Source organism: Schistocerca nitens, chromosome 7, assembly GCF_023898315.1.
Source record: "Schistocerca nitens isolate TAMUIC-IGC-003100 chromosome 7, iqSchNite1.1, whole genome shotgun sequence".
NCBI classification, from domain to species: Eukaryota; Metazoa; Arthropoda; class Insecta; order Orthoptera; family Acrididae; genus Schistocerca; species Schistocerca nitens.
Window position 1 is genome coordinate 201,866,424 of NC_064620.1, and position 20,570 is coordinate 201,886,993.

At 42.7% G+C, this 20,570-nt stretch overlaps 1 protein-coding gene across 1 annotated transcript in view; it reads left to right on the top strand.

The window, feature by feature from the left end:
- The first annotated feature begins 306 nt into the window (after window positions 1-306).
- LOC126195300 (uncharacterized) overlaps window positions 307-20,570 on the top strand; it is a 195,970-nt gene continuing 175,706 nt past the window's right edge. The window contains exon 1 of the mRNA XM_049933854.1: window positions 307-406. The gene's annotated coding sequence lies outside the window, so the exon portion shown is untranslated. The remainder of the gene's footprint in view (window positions 407-20,570) is intronic.

The window sequence follows — 20,570 nt, forward strand, 5'->3', positions numbered from 1 at the left end:
CGTAAAAATGTAATCACTTGTCACTTCTAGTATAATATATTTGTCCAATGAATACCCGTTTATCATCTGTATTTCTTCTTGGTGTTGCAATTTTAATGGCCAGTAGTGTACATAACTGTAGTGTACCGAGCTGACGTAACGTTATGACAACCATTCGCAGATGTGACGGCGTCAGCCAGCAGCAGCTGAATGTTGTGTTTTGTTGCTGTTGTGCGCAGGGCTGGCCGGCGGCCACGGGTCGTGCCCGCCGCGAGCAGAGACCACCGCCGCCCCCGCCGCCCGCGCAGCCACGCCTCCTACGCGGCTGCCGCTGCCGCTGCCGCTGCCGCCACCCGCGGCCCCAGCAGCACGTGTCTCCAGTAGCGCCTCGGTCCGCCGCAGCTGGCGCCGCCCCGCAGACCTTCCAGTGAGTACCGCGCCCGCAGTGGTGGCATCTTCGCTCACCTGCGCTACACATGTGTGGCTGCCCCTCCTAACTCGCTACTTCAGCTCACTGCCGCTGCCGAGTTAAGAAGAAGACGTATGGGTCGGTCGTCGAAAAATTGTGCATAAAATGGAAACAACAACTCTGCAGAACGCCCGGAAGTACACTATTAATGACTTGATGCCGGCCGCTTGTGGCCGAGCGGTTCTGGCGCTACAGTTTAGAACCGCGCGACCGCTACGGTCGCAGGTTCGAATCCTGCCTCGGGCATGGATGTGTGTGTTGTCCTTAGGTTAGTTAGGTTTAAGTAGTTCTAAATTCTAGGGGACTTATGACCTCAGCAGTTGAGTCCCATAGTGCTCAGAGCCATTTGAACCATTTTAATGACTTGATGAGGGGTGTTATGAAATTTTGTAAATCTGAAATAGCCATGGTCGCGAGTACTTTTTTATTCTATTACCGGTTCCTATCATCATGATCATCTTCAGAGTGGTCTAAAAGCAGAAAATGCACTTATTTATAAAAAAAATGTAGGTAATAGTAGGCTATGAGCTATTACGAACAGTATCTTAAGGGGGGTAGGACGTCAAACGGGCCGACTTCGAGAAGGAGAGGCACCACAGGACATTTTAATTTCCACTGTCTATACTTTTACAAATAAATTCGTAAAACTTTGTCAGCATTTGATCAGGAGGGATTCAGGATTCACACTCATAGCAGTGGAAGTTCAAAAACACGAAAAAATAATATTTTTTAAATGTGAAATTTCATGATTTTTTTCACTTACTGTTGGCTGCATTTGTTGCTATAGGTACACTTTTCTTCATAAGTAAGAGAGATTCTTTGATGAATTTTGCACAGCTTACAAACCATACTTACAGGTGTATGAAACTCTACAATTTATTTAATCTATGGAAAAATGAATGGGCTGTTACGTTTTAAACTTCGTGTTTAGAGAGAACTGGATTTTTATAGATAATTATCTCAATTTTTACCACAGTTTTTAACAGATTTGGGAAATTCTAGAGTTTCATACACCTGTAAGTATGGTTTGTATGCTGTGCAAAATTCATCGAAGAATCTCTCTTACTTATGAAGAAAAGTGTACCTACAGCAACAAATGCAGCCAATACCAAGTGAAAAAATGGTGAAATTTCACATGTAAAAAAAAATTGTTTTGTTATGTTTTTCAACTTCCTCTGCTGTGAGTGTGAATTCTGAATCCTTCCTCGTCATGCTGACAAAATTTTATGAATTTATTTGTAAAAGTATAGACAGTGCAAATTAATATGTCCTGTGGTGCCTCTCCTGCTCCAAGTCGGCCCGTTTCACGTCATACCCCCCTTAATAAACATTGTCTGGACGGTTAACAAATATAACTGTCTTTATGAAGTTAACAGAGCAAGCACATAAAATATATAGGCATAAATTTCAGACGTCTATAGAATACAAGAGAGAAGTTTTCTCTAGGACAAACGGGCAGGATTGTTAACGTTATGTTCAAAGAACACGCACGTAGACCAAACAGAGCTGCATTTGGACACAACTTGACTGCGCACAACCATATTGTAGCTAACGTAGATTAAAATATGCACACTGCTCGTAAGGTAGCTCTATTCAGTGTTTTGGAAGAAGTAGAGATTTATCTTCCCAATGATCAGAATGAATTTACAAAAATGGTTCAAATGGCTCTGAGCACTATGGGACTCAACTGCTGTGGTCATTAGTCCCCTAGAACTTCGAACTACTTAAACCTAACTAACCTAAGGACATCACACACATCCATGCCCGAGGCAGGATTCGAACCTGCGACCGTAGCAGTCGCACGGTTCCGGACTGCGCGCCCAGAACCGCGAGACCACCGCGGCCGGCAGAATGAATTTACACCCACCGCCTATTTCTCATTATATGACAGGACGTTGGATGCCTTCTGTACTAGTAGCGCGCTGTTTCTTCCCCGCTTCTTTGCTGCTCACATGTCGTTGCCTCGGATTTGGCGAATCTGCCGTGACCGCTGCCTTTTTTTGATCATGTTCTGATACGTATGCTGCTTTCAGCTCGCTTATTTGTCCTTTGTGTACGTCACAGACAACCACTAGCAACCAGCTTTCGTAATTTTAAAGTTATGTCATTATGATACCTTCATGAGCTTTAGAGTCCTTATTATCTGTATTTCTGATTGTGTCCGTTTGCATTATGTCTTGGCCCCGCACAGACCGCAGTTTCTTAGATTCGTTCTTGATATGCTCATACGCCCGCGATGCCTATGATTTTTTAATCCTTTAAGATGCTGCTGTCAAAGAACTTTATTGAACTGTGTATTTCACAGGCTCTTATTTGCAAGTATCTTTTATATTTTAAACTAACATTTCCCTGTGGGCCCATGTTAAAACTCTAGCTCTTTCGTTAATTGCATTTTAATATGTCCGATTAGTTTTATGCAGAATGTGTAAGATCATACTTCTGACTTTTTATCACACCATTGGAAACTACCTTCGGCCCGCAACGCCCAGCAGCCACACTCTCTCAGCTGTTTCCACCATAGTTGCAAACACCGTGCGTCAGAAACGAACCGACCTTATGGGTCATGAATGTTTACCATTTATCATGCTTTTCCTCTTTGTGACGATGTCATTTACGGTTATGTGTTTTATTTTCTTACTCCGTTAACTTTATGAAGAGAGATATGTTTACCAACATTCCAGACCATGTACGAGTATATTACTATACTGCTTGTAATAGTTGATAGTCTACTATTATGCCCATTTTTTCGTAAATATGCATATTCGCTCTTGTTATATCAATCTGAAGATGATCACAACGATCGAAACCGGTATTTGAACACACAAATAATGTGTCTATTCGAAAAGTAAGCTCCGATTGATCGCGAAATGGAAACCACTGTGAAAATCAGAAATATTTTATCTGCAACAGTTAGCTACAGCTTCCAGCCACTGCTCTACATAGCCACCACTCCGATTTAGACATTTCTTGTAGTGTTGTACCAACTTTCCAATACTATCACCATAGAAGGCAGCCGCCTGTACTTTCCGTCAATTGTCTTCGCTCATGTATAGCTCGTTGTCTGTGCGAAAATGTTGTCTTCGTAGCCAATAGTTAATGTGAGCAGAGATGAAACACAGAGGGAGCCAGTTACGGGCTGTAGTGCGGGTGATTAAACACTTCCCATCGAAAACGCTGCAGGAGCATTCTCATTGCCCTTGCAGATTGCAACCGAGAATTGTCACGAAGTAGGAACCGTATGACAGTTCTGTAATGTGGGCTGCATAACATCAGGCGAAATCTCTCGCCAGGACCGCATACTTGGCGGGAGGCACTATTTTCTACTCATCTTTATGTGCTCACCATGAACTCAGAACTGAAAAGAGCGAAGTGATGCAACCGACAGGCATATTAGAGACACTGTCGAATACATATGTGCAAAGCTTTATTAGATTTTCATAGTGGTTTCCATTTCTTGACCGATCGGAACTTACTTTCCGAATATCCCTCGTATTTGCGTTCAGAGAATGTTATGATTTTTTTTCAAAATTATTAATAAATTATTTACAATAATGCATAATACATCACTTTATCATTATGCACCAGAAATGTAATTTACATGATATAGAATCAGAGTGTGCTCTCGGCATTATCAGTATTTCACTTAGCAAAAAAATGGTTCAAATGGCTCTGAGCACTATGGGACTTAACGTCTGAGGTTATCAGTCCCCTAGAACTTAGAACTACTTAAACGTAACTAACCTAAGGACATCACACACATCCATTCCCGAGGCAGGATTCGAACCTGCGACCGTAGCGGTCGCGCGGTTCCAGACTGTAGCGCCTAGAACCGCTCGGCCACTCCGGCCGGCTTCACTTAGTATTACAACTGTGAACACAGTTCCCCAGACTACGGCTATGCGAACGTGTAAGCGAGTAAGCGAATGAGAGGCTGTTTCCGTTGTTTTGTTTCTCTAGTGAAGGGCTTTCCCTTTCTGTCTTGCCTTACTCAACTTCCTGTGCTTTGTTGGCTCTGCCCGTGGACTCAAGATCCGTGTCGAGCTTACTGTCGTCATCAGGTATGAACCTGCCTGTGAGCCGAGCATTTTTTTTCTCTTCTTTGTACAGCCGATCAGTCAGCAAGTTTATTCATATGGGCTAGCCCTAAAGCGAGCACCTGAAAAGTGTCCTCTGATACAGCCTGCAATTTTCTAAAATTCCTTGCCATTTTCAGATTGTGTGCCATGAAAATTTGTTTTCTAAAACATGCAAAATGCTATGTAATGAACTATGAAACTGACAAACCCCAAAGTAAAAATATTAACATATTTTGTGAAATGGTATTTGGTTGGGGTGAAGGGAGACGGGGGACGATGAGGGGTGGCTGGATGGGGACAGTGGAGATTCGCTTGTTTGCTCATCAGTTTGCAGAAAGACCATATGATCATCTGTTGCTGCCGATTGCAAGCTTTACTTCGCTAGAAATTATCGTAAACTTTTATTTTTTATCATATGCTGTGCTAGATACCTTAAAACGTACAAAAGCTAATGGCAGCATTCCATGTATCAGAATCATAACCCCCGAAATTACGGTAATGTTGTTGCCTTCATAGAGCTGGAAACAGGGGACGTCAGTTTTGAATAATTTGTACGGACGATAAAGACGATTTACTCACTTACTACTTTTCTTCCATTGAACTGTGTTCATTGTTTCAATTTAATTGCAGTCGATTTTGAAGTAAAAATGTTTCTTTGGCTGTTGAATGAATCTGGCGTTTTAGACAAACATGAGAGTCTTATAGGTTGCACTAGTTCAGTGGTTCCAACCTTTCTTAGACTATTATCCCTGAGTACAATTTGACCCCCACCTTTTCGCCGGCCGGCCGCGGTGGTCTCGCGGTTCTAGGCGCGCAGTCCGGAGCCGTGCGACTGCTACGGTCGCAGGTTCGAATCCTGCCTCGGGCATGGATGTGTGTGATGTCCTTAGGTTAGTTAGGTTTAAGTAGTTCTAAGTTCTAGGGGACTGATAACCATAGCAGTTGAGTCCCATAGTGCTCAGAGCCATTTGAACCATTTGAACCTTTTCGCCAAGTTTAGCTCCTAACTAAATTTTAGAATGAATATGATGAAAGGTGAATGATATTTGGTTTGTGTGTGTGTGTGTGTGTGTGTGTGTGTGTGTGTGTGTTTTTGAATGAGGAAGGAATTCGTGGTGGATCGCAAGTCCGACCAACAATTCCTCCTCAGATAAGAAAGCTGAATATCCACAGTGAGGGTAGACACTTGTACAACTTATTTCACCTGCATTACTCATCTCCTTTGCGGCACTTGCTTGACCTGCACACTGCAACCCCATTTAAAATCAATCGAATTAAAATCCACGCACCATACTTACTGTTCGTAACTCACTTGATTGCTGCACTCCTGACTTCTGAACTGGCAAAATTGGAAGACTTCAGGCTGTTAATGCTTTGTGTCTAACCACAGCCACTAATAGTAATAGCAATAATAATTATAACAATACTGTGTACAACAATGTAGTAACCCATACTTAGTTACTGCTCTGTAGTACTGTCGATTAATTAATTTATCTGTTTCTAAGTGAGTAATGAAGCAATTTCTGAAATACTTCAGGTATCATTGAGCCGTGCTCATTCCCAACTTTGCGTTTTCGTGAACTTGGCTGTTATCTGTGTTTGGTTTCCGTCCTTGTTGCGGTTACGCCATGATTCTTCTTCCTTCTACGTGTGGCAGCAGCGATGTGTATTGATATTTGCACCGTGTACCATCTTTGGTTTTGTGCATTTAGTTTCCGGCTAGGGACTCTGTGGGCAGTCGGTCGGTTGCTGCCGACCAGGGAAGTTATCTCCGCGTGGTGCAGTCGGCTAGGTCCACTGGCGGTCCCTGCGCAATGTCGGAGTGTGTGTGGAGCTGTCCAATCGCTCCGAGCTTCGTGGTTCACGACCCAAGACGTCAAAGTTGAGTAGTGGTTTCAAGTACCTAAGCCACGTCCATTCATGTTGTGTGGTTCGTTTCGGTGGTTCGCTGTTGGGGAGGTTTTCCTGTGAGCAACACTGAGTGTTTGTATTGCTGAAATTTAGCTGCCATGCGGTGGAATTAACTATATTGGCTGACTACAATTCAAATGCACCAGCGGAATTTTCTGCCTTGTGGCCGTTAGTGTTCAGGTTACCTGCCCTGGCCACTAACGTAGTTTCAGGCAGTGTCCTTTCCTCACCTGTTGTCACTGTCCAACACGGTGTGTAGTTTCGACAGCTTAATATGTATGCAGATCTGATTGTGGATAATCACGCCTGTAACATTTTGTGTTTGAATTCTCATGTACCGATTGGTGGCAAGCAAGTCGTTTGTCGGTCGGTCCGTGGCTGTCCCTTGGTTGGATTCCGACGGATCAAATGTAGCTGGGCTCACCACCTGAACGAGGGCAGACCGATCCCCTGGAGGCTTCTGAGTGCTGTTGTCTTTACTGTCTTTCTCACCGGTGTTTAATTGTCTGTTTATAATCTATCATATCCACTGATAAAAGAAAAACTCTTGGTTTTATTTTGTTTTATGTAAGTAAGTTTGAATTCTGGCAAGTGGATATTTTTCTTTTAGTCTGGTTTCAGCTACTTAAAACTTAAGGCTCATGTTTATATACATTTTTTTTAATTTTGGAAAATTAATTGTGGACCTTCAGCCTTAAAACCTTATACTTTAAATTACCCTTTAAGCAAAAAATTGCAGCCTTCTGCCTTTATAAAGGTCATGGTAATTTATTTTAAAATCTTGAAAATTTTATTGTGGGTCTTCAGTCGTTTGTATTGCATCTTTTCATCTTGTTTATGTTTGTATTTCCACTTCTGCCTTGAGGCTTTCCACCTAGGTACTTTAAATGCATTTTTCTTTGTTGATTTTTAAGATTTCTTGTTTGGAGTCCTTTAGCCGTGAAAAAATTCGATTTTGAAACTCGTAGTTGTAAAGGCTCGGCTATGTGCTGTTTTGGTTTGAATGTGTTATTAAATTACAATAAATTACAATTTTATGGTGAAACTGACCCCAACCTTATTTGGCCCTTTCCACAATCCTAATCACCTGTTCTGCCCGGTGGGTTTAGTGGGCGTTTCAATCAACTACACCTTGGAGAAGACTTTTTAAATATTTAGCATATGGTATGTATATTGTCTCACTTTTATCGTTAACGATGTACAGGAGAAAACACTACATATGTATGTATTGGGGGGGGGGGGGGGTATGTCAGGAAACTGTAACCTCCACTGCATTAATGTTACTAGTAATTATTGATAGCTTATACACTGAAGAGACAATGAAACTGGTACAGCTGTCTAATGTCTTGTAGAGCTCCGCGAGCACGCAGAAGTGTCGCAACACGACGTGGCATGGACTCGACTAATGTCTAAAGCAGTGCTGGAGTGAACTGACACCATGAATCCTGCAGGGCTGTCCATAAATCCGTAAGAGTACGAATTGGGAGATCTTTTCTGAACAGCACTTTGCAAGGAATCCCAGGTATGCTCAATAATGTTCATGTGTGATGCGTTTGGTGGCCAGCGGAAGTGATTAAACGCAGAAGAGTGTTTCTGGAGCCGCTCTGTAGCAATTCTGGACTTGTGGGGTGTCGCATTGCCCTGCTGGAATTGCCCAAGTCCGTCAGAATGCACAGTGGGCATGAATGGATGCAAACGTTCAGACAGGATGCTTACGTACGTGTCACCTGTCAGAGTCGTATCTATTCGTATCAGGGGTAACATATCACTCCAACTTCACACCTCCCACACCATTACAGAGCCTCCACCAGCTTGAACAGTCCCCTGTTGATATGCAGGGTACCTGGATTCATTAAGTTGTCTCCATACCCATACATGTCCATCCATTTGATACAATTTGAAATGAGATTCGTCCGACCAAGTAACATGTTTCCAGTTATCAGCAGTCCAGTGTAGTGTTGACGGGCCCAGGCGAGACGGAGAGGTTTGTGTCGTGCAGTTATCGAAGGGACACGAGTGGGCCTAAGCTCCGGAAGCCCATATCGATGATTTTTCGTTGAATTCGCATGCTGATGCTTGTTGATGGCCCAGCATTGAAATCTGCAGTAAGTTGCGGAAGGGATGCACTTCCGTCACGTTGATCAGTTCTCTTCAGTAGTCATTGGTCTCGTTCTTGCAGGATCTTTTTCCGACCGAAGCGAGGTCGGACATTTGATGTTTTACCGGATTCCTGATATTCATGGTATACTCGTGAAATGGTCGTACACAAAATCCACATTTCATCGCTACCTCGGAGATGCTGAGTTCCATCTCTCTCGCGCCGAGTGTAATACCATGTTCAAACTCAGTTAAACCTTGATAACCTGCCGTTGCATCAGCAGTAATCGATCTAACAATTGCGCCAGACTCTTCTTGTCTTATATAGGCGCTGCCGAAAGCAGCGCCGTGTTCTGCCTGTTAACATATCTCTGTATTTAAATACGCATGCCTATACCAGTTTCTTTGGCGCTTCATTGTATAATCAACATTAGAGTTTTACAAATTGTGATAATAATAATGATCTTTCCAAAATAATTTAGTTTTGTTACTGAAACAGAATCGAATCGTTTAGTTTTTACCCCTCAGAAAATTTTATTTTACCCCTTAGGGGGCAATTACCCCAGGTTGTGAACCACTGCACTTGATGATGTTGACGTACATTTACAGGATATACATCGATGGGTGTTGTTTCCCCTTTGGAGTGCAAGACGGGAACAAATCTGCGTGGTGCGGAGTAGAAAAATACTTGGCAGGCTTCTGTAGATATATGGCATCAGATGTCTATGCACAGGCCACGCAGTTTCAGTAAATTTCGTGCCGGTGGTTTGTGGGCGTGCCCCAAAGCGTCCGAGATGTGTTCGTCTGGGTTCAGTTCAGGCCACTGTGGTGGCCAAGATGACTAGGCGAGTTCAGCAACGTTCTCCTCAAGCACTGTACACAGTTATGGCATTGCAACTTGGACAGCTACTCAGTTGAAAGATACCATCGGCGTCGAGGATGACATCAAGCATGAATGGATGTCAGTGGTCCACAGTACTGTTCACGTAGTCCATCGTTGTCGAGCTATCTTTGATCACTACTACAGGTTCCATGGAACTCAGGTGAATGTCCCTCATAGCATAATACTGTCCCAAACTACCTGCGACATGTTTCTAGCAGCCGTTCGACTGAATGACGACGCATCCAGGTACGACCATCGATCTGGCACATCATCCAAGAAGGTGACAAATTTCCATTGGTCCACGATCAGATCTCGATTATCCCGAATTCGCTGATAACGTTACTGATGTCGGTGGCTCAACTTGGAAACACCAAGGAGTCGTTTGCTGTGGAGTTCCATGTTCAACAGCGCGCTCTGAAAGATCTACCCCTGCACCAGCATTGTCATCATATCTGCCACAAATATACTGCTCTTTACAGAGTGGGTGAGCACAGTTTGTGTGATGAACACCGACGCCCAAGACGTTGGTTCTTACTCCCCCTTTCACTTTCCATAAGCCAATTTCCAATCATACGACAGTAACAGGCCAACAGTCGACTAGCTTCCACATTTCCGAGATGGTCGTTCCCAGGCGTGAGGCCATAGCCATCAGCCCTTCGTCAAAGGCGATTATCTTGGTGAAAGCGTGAACGAGGCATTTCAAGTCAGGTTTTGGCAGGATTTGATGGGTCCTCAGGTAACAGTAGAACAAGTAAAGTAAATCTGCGCTTTCTCTGGCAGTTGGAATAACTGTGTGCAGAAATCCACGCATCGCAGGTTATCCACATTCTTTAGTTTGGGCCCATCTCTGTAGACGTGACCTGAAGCCGGTGGTGGTGATGCTAGCTTATGGAACGTGGGCACAGCGATCGCCTGCAGGTGGGACACGGTGCGGGCAGTCGCGCTGTTTGGAGCAGGGCAGACACCAGACAGCAGAGCAGGCCCCGTTGGGTTCGGCAGGCGGCGCCGCTAAGTGGTGCGTCTGGTTCTGGTTTGGGCGCTGCTAGCCTAACCCCGAGGTCAACGTGCGCTGCGCGCCGCGGCACTGCGCTGACTCACCGCGCAGACATAGTGCAGGCGCCGCGACAAGGCGGCCGGCCAGTTCCGATCGCCGCCGCGCTCACTGCACATTCTGTTAAAATATGTTCTTTCTGATTTTACCCTGCCACGAGCGACGAAGTTGTTGGGGTTAGCTCGGTTCTGCAGCGGAAGTTCATATCTCAGTCGCTCAGTTGAAGCCAGGAAAGTACTGATACGACAGTTCCACAAGGATCTATTTTGGGACCAACTGATTTTATCTCTGTGACAGAACAATTTCCTTCTCTATCATTTGGACAAATTAATTTCATCTCTGTATCATAATTATCTCCCAAACACTCCATAGACAGACATTAGTCATTCATAAAATAAAATCAGGATATGAATAACTATGTTGTAGTGCGAGTTATTCTTGTTTCACCATTTTATGGACAGCAAAGTCATTAGAATAGAAATGTTAGCTCACTAGTAATGTTAAATGCCGTATTCCCGTTGCCCAGCTGCAACTAGGGACGTGCCGGCCGCTGTGGCCGAGCGGTTTTAAGCGCTACAGTCGCAGGTTCGAATCCTGCCTCGGGAATGGATGTGTGTGGTGTCCTTAGGTTAGTTAGGTTTAAGTAGTTCTATGTCTAGGGGACTGATGACCTCAGATGTTAAGTCCCATAGTGCTTAGAGCTATTTGAACCAACTAGGGACATATTGATACCACAGTTCCACAAGGATCTATTCTGGGGCCAATTTATATAAGCTCTGGGACATAATCAATTTCTTTTCTATTATTCAAACAAACTAATGTTTTCTCTGCATTGTAACCATCTCCTGAACATTCTTTCATAGACATACATGGGTCATTCAGAAAATAAAACTCCGGTGTCCGGTAAGGAAAATGAAAATAGCTGTAATATCTACATCTACTTCTACATGGACACACTGCAAATCACACTTAAGTGCCTGGAAGAGGGTTCATCGAATCAACTTCACAATAACTAACTACGAAATAAATTGAATTTTACAGACAGTCGTTAGAACAGAAATGTTAGCTCACTTGTGATGCTAAACACCATATTCCTTTCGCTCAGCAGTAGCTAGGAAAGTACTGATGCCACAGTTCCACAAGGATCTATTTTGGGACCAACTGATTTTATCTCTGTGACGTAACCATTCCCTTCTCTATCAAACAGATAAATTAATTTTTATCTTTGTATCATAAGTATCTCCCAAACATTCCTTCATAGATACATGTAGGCCATTCAGAAAATGTGCACCAAAGTCCGATAAAGAAAATCAAAATAGCAATAACTATAAAGTTAGGTCAGTTATTATTGTTTTGCCATTTCATGAACAGGAAAGTTTCTAGAATAGAAACGTTAACTCACTTCTAATGTCAAAGGCAGTATTCCTGTCGCACAGCTACAGCTAGGAACGTATTGATACCACAGTTCCATAAGGATCTATTCTGGGGCCAGTTGATTTTAGCTTTGTGACATAATCGATTTCTCTTCTTTTGTTCAGACAATTTTATTTCTGCATTGCAACCATGTCAACAGTCCTTTACGGGCATATGTGGGTTATTCAGAAAATATACTCCAGTGTCTGATAAAGAAAATCAAAATAGCAATAATTAGGAAATAAACTGAGTTACTTTTATTTTACCGTTTCACGGACAACAAAATTGTTAGAACAGTAACGTTAGCTCACTCGTAATGTTTAAGACCGTATTCCTTTCGCTCAGCATTATCTAGGAAAGTGCTGATACCACAGTTGCACAAGGACCTATTTTGGGGTCAGCTAATTTTATTTCTGTGACATAATGTTCCTTCGCTGTCAGTCGGATACACTAATTTTATCTCTGCACGATAGCTATCTTCTAAACTTTCCTTTCCGTACGTGGCTGATGCGGAAAATATGTTCCGACAGTGGATAAAGAAAATCAAAACAGCAATAACTACAAAATGAGTTACTCCTATTTTACCGTTTAGAAGACAACAAAGTCGTTAGAATCAAGACGTTACCTCACTTACAATATTCATATTCCAGTCACTCAGCTGTACCCAGTAAAGAATTGATAACACAGTTCCACAAAATCTGTCTTGGGACCAATCGTTTCCTTTTCTATCATTCATAAATATATGAGGGCATCAACAAAATAAGTTACAATGGCGATATAGAAAATCAGAATAACCGTAACAGCCAATACATTATTTTCTTATTTTACCATTTCGTGGCCAACGAAATCAACTGACACTTTTCCTAAAATATTCTGCTGGTAATATTTGACACAAAAGATAATAAATTCCAGCATTTATAAAAGCATGCAATTTAAGTTTGCACCACAGACGACATGTACAGTTAAGTTATAACATATCTTTTGCACGCTGGTAGGAGTCAGTTCTCAGCAGAATAATTATTTTATTAAGAGGGCACATTTCTCCTTAGATGAGAGGGGCGCTAGCCGTACAGCAATTTTCGGAAGGCTCTCTGAACTGCTCTGGAACAGCCCTCTACATACTCTGCAAACCATCAGGCGGTGCGTGGCAGTTGGTGCTTTTGATACCGCATTCATTTCTCCACTTCCCTGTTCCGATTACGAATGGTGTGAGGGACGAACGAATGTCAGTAATTTCTCTGATTATCTCGTCATGATCATTTTGTGAGGCTTGTGTGGGAGGGAGTAATATATTGCCGGCTCTTTTTGGAAATTACGCTTTCGGAATTTTAGCAGTAGACATCTCCGTGATGCACTACGTCTGTCTTGTAGCGTCTGCGCCGGCCGTTGTGGCCGAGCGGTTCTAGGCGCTTCAGTCTGGAACCGCGCGACCGCTACGGTCGCAGGTTCGTATCCTGCCGCGGGCATGGATGTGTGTGGTGTCCTTAGGTTAGTTACGTTTAAGTAGTTCTAAGTTCTAGGGTATTGATGACCTCAGATGTTAAGTCCCATAGTGCTCAGAGCCATTTGTAGCGTCTGCCACGGGAGTCAGCTTAGCATCTATAGCTCTTACTAAACGAATCCATGACGAACCCACCATTCTTCACTGGACCATCTCCATAGCTTTTATTACTGAAACCGGGTAGGGATCCGTACTTAATAATCGGTCCAGCGAGACTGTCCCAAGCATTTATTCCAGTGAATTCCATCCTGGCATCTGCTTTTCCTACATTTTTTCTTATGCGGTCAATCCACTCTCCGTCGCATCGAATACACCTAGGTATTTTTTGACTGTCACTGTTTCCTGACATTTATCATATATAGTGTAATCGAACCGTAGTTAACCTCCTCCCCCCATTTATGTGTAATACAGTACCTTTATTTTTCACGGGACAACTCCAAGTCTCTGTACCAATAGGCGGTCCTCTGCAGATCTTCCTGCATTTTATTACAGTCATAGAGAGTTGGAGCTTCCGCATAGACAACAGCGTTTTCCGCCAAAGTCATTGTCGGCAGTATTGGTGGACAGATAGATTCTCCCACAAATCCAGGTATATTGTGAGACAAAGGAATCCTTTCAGAGCATTGAGTATTCAGAAAGCCTTCCATGACATTACTGGTCCTTTCGCTGCTATAAATTTATCATATATGGTTACAAGCGTTTTGTTTATTGTACACAACAGAACTAAATGGAGAGCTGTTATTGGATAAAGAGGGGCTACAAAATGAAAATACCATAAATCGACAGACAAGGCTATCATTCTCTTGCTACAACAGTGATTGACTGACATCAAAATATTTATTAAATTTCAGGAGAGCGGAGTTTCATGTGTTAAAGACGTTCAAAAGTCAAGAGGTCCCATAAATACTTCTTTATTGAAAAAATCTGTTTCGAGAAACTTTGTTGTCATCTTCCGGTATTAAAAAGATTTCTGTTATGAAACGTGTTCATTTTAAGTGAACCTCACATCAAGTAGTGAGATAGATAGCAAACAGCACGTTGTAAAAGGTTTGTCACAACTAAAATATTTAAAAAACATAAAGCAGTTGCACATTATACCGTTCGAAGTGGATTTTCGATGTTTAGAATACGTCCAGCTTATGTAAACGGATGTGCATCCCCAAAAACACACGTTTTTCATATTAGGTGCATTGTGCTGCCACATACTGCCAGGTACTCCATATCAGCGACCTCAGTAGTCATTAGACAACGTGGGAGAGCCGAATGGGGCGCTCCGCGGAACTCACAGACCTAGAAGGCGGTCAGGTGATTGGGTGTCACCTGTGTCATACATCTGTACGCGAGATCTTTTTCACACTCCTAAACATCCCTAGGTCCACTGTCTCCGATGTGATAGTGAATTGGAAGGGAAACATACAGCATAAAAGCGTACAGGCCGACCTCGTCTGTTGACTGACAGAGACCGCCGACAGACGATCACACAGGAATTACAGACTGCATCAGGATCCACTGCAAGTACTATGACAGTTAGGCCGGAAGTGAGAACATTTGGATTTCATGGTCGGGCGGCTACTCATATGCCACACATCAGCCGGCAAATGCCAAACGATGCCTCGCTTGGTATAAGAAGCGTAAACATTGGACGATTGAACAGTGGGAAAACGTGTGGAGTGACGAATCACGGTACACAATGTGGCGATCGGATGACAGGGTGTGGGTATGGTGAATGCCCGGTGAACGTCATCTGCCAGCGTGTGTAGTGCCAATAGTAAAATTCGGAGGCGGTGGTGTTATGAAGTGGGCTCTGAGCACTATGGGACTTAACATCTATGGTCATCAGTCCCCTAGAACTACTTTAACCTAACTAACCTAAGGACAGCACACAACACCCAGTCTTCACGAGGCAGAGAAAATCCCTGACCCCGCCGGGAATCGAACCCGGGAACCCGGGCGCGGGAAGCGAGAGCGCTACCACACGACCACGAGCTGCGGACAAGTTATAATGTGGTCGTGTCTTTCATGGAGGGGGCTTGCATCCCTTGTTGTTTTGCGTGACGCTATCACAGGACAGGCCAACACTGATGTTTTAAGCGCCTTCTTGCTTCCCACTGTTGAAGAGAAATTCGGAGATGGCGATTGCATCTTTCAACACGATCGAGCACCTGTTCATAATTCACGGCCAGTGGCGGAGTGGTTACATGACAATAACATCCCTGTAATGGACTGGCCTGCACAGAGTCCTGACCTGAATCCTATAGACCATCTTTGGGGTGTTTTGGAATTCCGACTTCGGGCCAGGTCTCACCGACCGACATCGATACCTCTCCTCAGTGCAGCACTCCGTGAAGAATGGACTGCTATTCCCCAAGAAACCTTCCAGCACCTCATTGAACGTACGCCTGCGAGAGTGGAAGTTGGCAATATTGAATTCCAGCATTACTGATGGAGGGCGCCACGAACTTTTAAGTCATTTTCAGCCAGCTGTCCGGATACTTTTGTTCTAATAATATATATATATATATATATATATATATATATATATATATATTAGTTTGCCGGCTGAAGTGGCCGTGCGGTTAAAGGCGCTGCAGTCTGGAACCGCAAGACCGCTTCGGTCGCAGGTTCGAATCCTGCCTCGGGCATGGATGTTTGTGATGTCCTTAGGTTAGTTAGGTTTAACTAGTTCTAAGTTCTAGGGGACTAATGACCTCAGCAGTTGAGTCCCATAGTGCTCAGAGCCATTTGAACCATTTGAACCATATATTAGTTTGACAGATCTTTTATAATTTACTGCTTTTTATCCACATGACAACTTGGCGTGAGGTCCAACTTAAAATGAGCGCGTTTCATAACAAAAAGATTGTTTAAAACCTGCAAAGTGTGTCAAAACTGGTTTTTTTAAATAAAGAAATATTTATGCGATCTTGGCTTCTGAATATTTTGTGCAAGTAAAACAGATCGCTCCTTTTGTCTTCTCTAAATGAGAAAATTCAGTGGAATTTCATATTCGGTTATTCCTTTAGTGTATACTCATTTAGCTAAAGTCTGTATTATCATTTGGCGGAAGTGTTGATAGCGGATTTAAGAAATATCTGGAGGATTTCCCAAACATTTTTAGATGCCTGAACGTGAACACGTACGAAATAGGCTTAATTTTCCAGAGTGGAAAGAACTGTAAGCAAGTACTCTAGATACCACACATTAGCTATACTTACAAAAATTTTCCCACAATGTAGGCCTACACATCTTCACATTATGATTTCCAAACATTTAATGGAATTGGAATCATAATGTGAACACATGTAGACTGTGTTGATGATTTTGGTTTGTAAAGCTAATGTATGTTGTCCATATTTACGAGCCGTCCGTTATAGCCGAGCGGTTCTAGGCGCTTCAGTCTGGAACCGCGCGACGGCTACGGTCGCAGGTTCGAATCCTGCATCGCGCATGGATATGTATGATGTCCTTAGGTTAGTTAGGTTGAAGTAGTTCTAAGTTCTAGAGGACTGATTACCTCAGATGTTAAGTCCCATAGTGCTCAGAGCCATTTGAACCAACCATATTTACGACCGCAGTAGTGTACAAAAAAGTGTGCTGTGTAAAACGTAAGAAACACATCTGTAAAACAACGAAAAATTAGACTACAAATATCAGTGTCGAATGAAGAAAGACCCCAAAGACATGGTCGCAGACGACATTTCCTGATGTAGGCGAGTAATCAAGCAGAAATCACCAGCTCTGATGATGTTTTGCGTCAATAAGGCGTAACATGTCTGATGAAAAAACACGCACATTCTTGTAGTTGTAAAGACGGAATGAAAGTACCCTCAGGAATTAATTCCATGTTGATGAAGGAAGTCCTTTTCGTCGTTTTCACGTTTCGATTCCTGAAGGTGGTCTGAAAAACAAACTGACTGTAGAATAAAAACAATTTACCTATTATTTGTCTGCCTAAGCTATTTATCAACTGTGAAGCACCACTTCGTAAAAATATTATTTAATACATTTCAGTTTTATCGCCATCCAGGTGTCTTTACACTCTGATACATATGCCAAGTTTCAGAATCTTTTCAATTTCAAGAAAATTCTATCTCCTGAATTTGTTTCCTAAGGAAAGTTATATCCTTTCCGCTTCTGCTGCCTGCAGAATACAGGCACTTTGCTTCAACTTCTGTGACTTTGTGACTTACACGAGATATGTCTTTCATTAACTTTGCTGTATCCTTCCCTGTTCTGATTTTTAGTAGGTCATTAACTTGTTACTACTTGCCGCTACTGTTTTTTCTGTTTACCCTTAAAGTAATTTATGTGTGGTGGCCAGCAAATTTAATACAATCGTTGTAAGTATTCTTTACTTTACAAAGGAGCCGGCCGAAGTGGCCGTGCGGTTCTAGGCACTACAGTCTGGAGCCGAGCGACCGCTACGGCCGCAGGTTCGAATCCTGCCTCGGGCATGGATGTGTGTGATGTCCTTAGGTTAGTTAGGTTTAATTAGTTCTAAGTTCTAGGCGACTGATGACCTCAAAAGTTAAGTCGCATAGTGCTCAGAGCCATTTGAACCATTTTGAACCAAAGGAAGCGCAGAGTCATTTATAAATTATGAAAGCTGCGTCTACTTTCGCTTACTTTCATCGTTACTTCTTCAAAATACAAGGTAATAATAAGTTCAGCTACATTTCTCAAATATGTCCGACTACCACTCATTCATTCCACCTCACAGTATCGAATGATTTAAAATGTTCATTAATTTTTTAGATAGTTTCTGATCCATCCTAATTCCTTCTTTGATAATTCAGCCAAATTTCAGCAGTTCTCCTCAGGCACATTGTCTGCTGATGGACGAAACATCACCCTGCAGTTTTACTCTTTTTCTTTCCATTTATATGCGTATGATGACATTGCACAAATTCACACAGATTGTGTAGCACCTCTCATACACATATGCTGCTTTCTTTGACTTAGTGGTAATTAAGAATTTTCTAGAAATTTCGTCTCTTTGAAGAGTGTCATACCTCAACTTAAGATTCTGTATTTGCTTCCGAGATCCATAAGCGACTTCGCCAACGCTATGTGGTGTGTTGCAGCAGAACGCGGCCGTCCAACATACGTAGTGGCCCACTGAGATAACGTTGGCCGAGGAGCAACATGGCTTTCCACTAAAGAACCGGACGACAGTGTTTTTACTTTCTCCAACGCTGCGGCTGCTTTGTGCAATCACTCCATCTGGACACACTAGCTACGATGGCAAGAAGAAATTTATCGGATCGTTCTAAGGAAGTAACGCATTTTATTCAGTTTGTCCGCTTTTGCACCAGTGTACCGAGCGAAACATTTTTCCAGTGAGTAGGATTAAATTACTTCCTGCAGTTCGACCCTGGATGTCCTGAGCATTACACATGGCTTCAAAACGCTTTAAAGGCAGATACACACTGTTGAACCAAAATATAAAGACCACAGTACGCTGTGTGTTTGAATTACGCCTAACATCGTTGTGGGCTCGTGACCCAGTACGGAAACTACAATTACAGTGTGATTCCGTGATTATGTTACAGATTTTCAGTGATGATAGAGCAGGGTAAATGTGTTAATTTGAGGTAAGGGGTCCTGGTCCATAAACGATCGAGTCGAACGTACACAAGCGAAAATCGTTCCGATGCCTCAGACAGTACCGTTCCTGTTGTTGCTAAGATCGTACGTTGAACAACTTTCAGAGCTGGTAGTATGGCCCAACAAAACGAAAAAAGTCCAGTAAATATGGGTTCTAAAATGAATACCTTAAGAGCTATGAGCACTCGTCCATCTTCGTTAATGTGAGACATATCTCTTCTACTGATCTGTATACGCCGTCATCTAGACGAAGGGCTTGTTCGAAACATTAACCGCGTCAGTATCGCAGGCCGGAGAGGGCAGTTCAAATGGCTCTGAGGACTATGGGACTTGACATCTATGGTCATCAGTCCCCTAGAACTTAGAACTACTTTAAACCTAACTACCCTTAAGGACATCACACAACACCCAGTCATCACGAGGCAGATAAAATCCCTGACCCCGCCGGGAATCGAACCCGGGAACCCGGGCGCGGGAAGCGAGAACGCTACCGCACGACCACGAGCTGCGGACGGAGGGGGCAGTATTATGCTACGAGGGACGTTCAGCTGGACTTCCGTAGAATCTGTGATAGTAATCAAAGGCACCAAGACAACTGTCAATGACATTATTGCGACTCACCTTATAACACTTGCCCGTCAGTTTGCGCCCAGTATAACGCCATACTCACAGACTAGTGATTTTTGTATTTGACCGTTTGATTACCTAATGGACAGAGGGTATCGAACATTAATTTCGTATAAGTGGCAGTTAATAGACAGACGTAACAGGCTTTACTTTGGAGAGGATACAAGTAATGAAGTTCATGTGAATGAAGCAACAAACGGTCGCCAGGCTAATTGGGCATAATAATTTGAAATTTTATATTCAAAGAATTTAAGCATGATTTTGAAAAACTGGTTTTCATTAATTCTCTCTTTGAATAGTGCACCGGATACTCACGACTACAGGGCGCATTAAGTAGTGGATAGCAGTAGTTATCATTTGCTAAAATCAGTAATCACAAGAAGACAAAGGTACTTTACACATAATAATAATAATAGTTACTATAACAATCATTAATCAACTCTGCCCTGAGATGTTACCACAGTGCACACTGGACTAAAGTTGGGTATGAAGAGAGTCTTGATTTAGCTAATATATACATACCACAAATGAAGTTAAATAATCATACTAGACACTTTTTATACTCTCATTATTAGAATGTCACAGATTTCTTTTAATAGCAATGAAATTCCCAATTATCTTTTAATTTGAGAAAAGATTACTGTGGGGACCCATAAACTGTTTCTTTTCCTACAGGCAAACTGTGTGATTATTTTATAAGCAAACTGCAATTTACTCAAACAGTAAGCTTAATTAACTGTAGAAAGTAGTTCATGGTAATAATCAATGCAAAATTACGTTTCATGTAAGTTCAAATTATGTGCCTTTTTCATCATATGTGAAGCAGGTATTTTTACATTAACACTTACATGCTCTGGCACTGGTCTTTTGCACATTTAAACCAAAACCAAATTACCATTTAGTTAGAAACAGGATGCTCGGATTTCTGCACACTTGCGATAGGACCCTGCATCGCT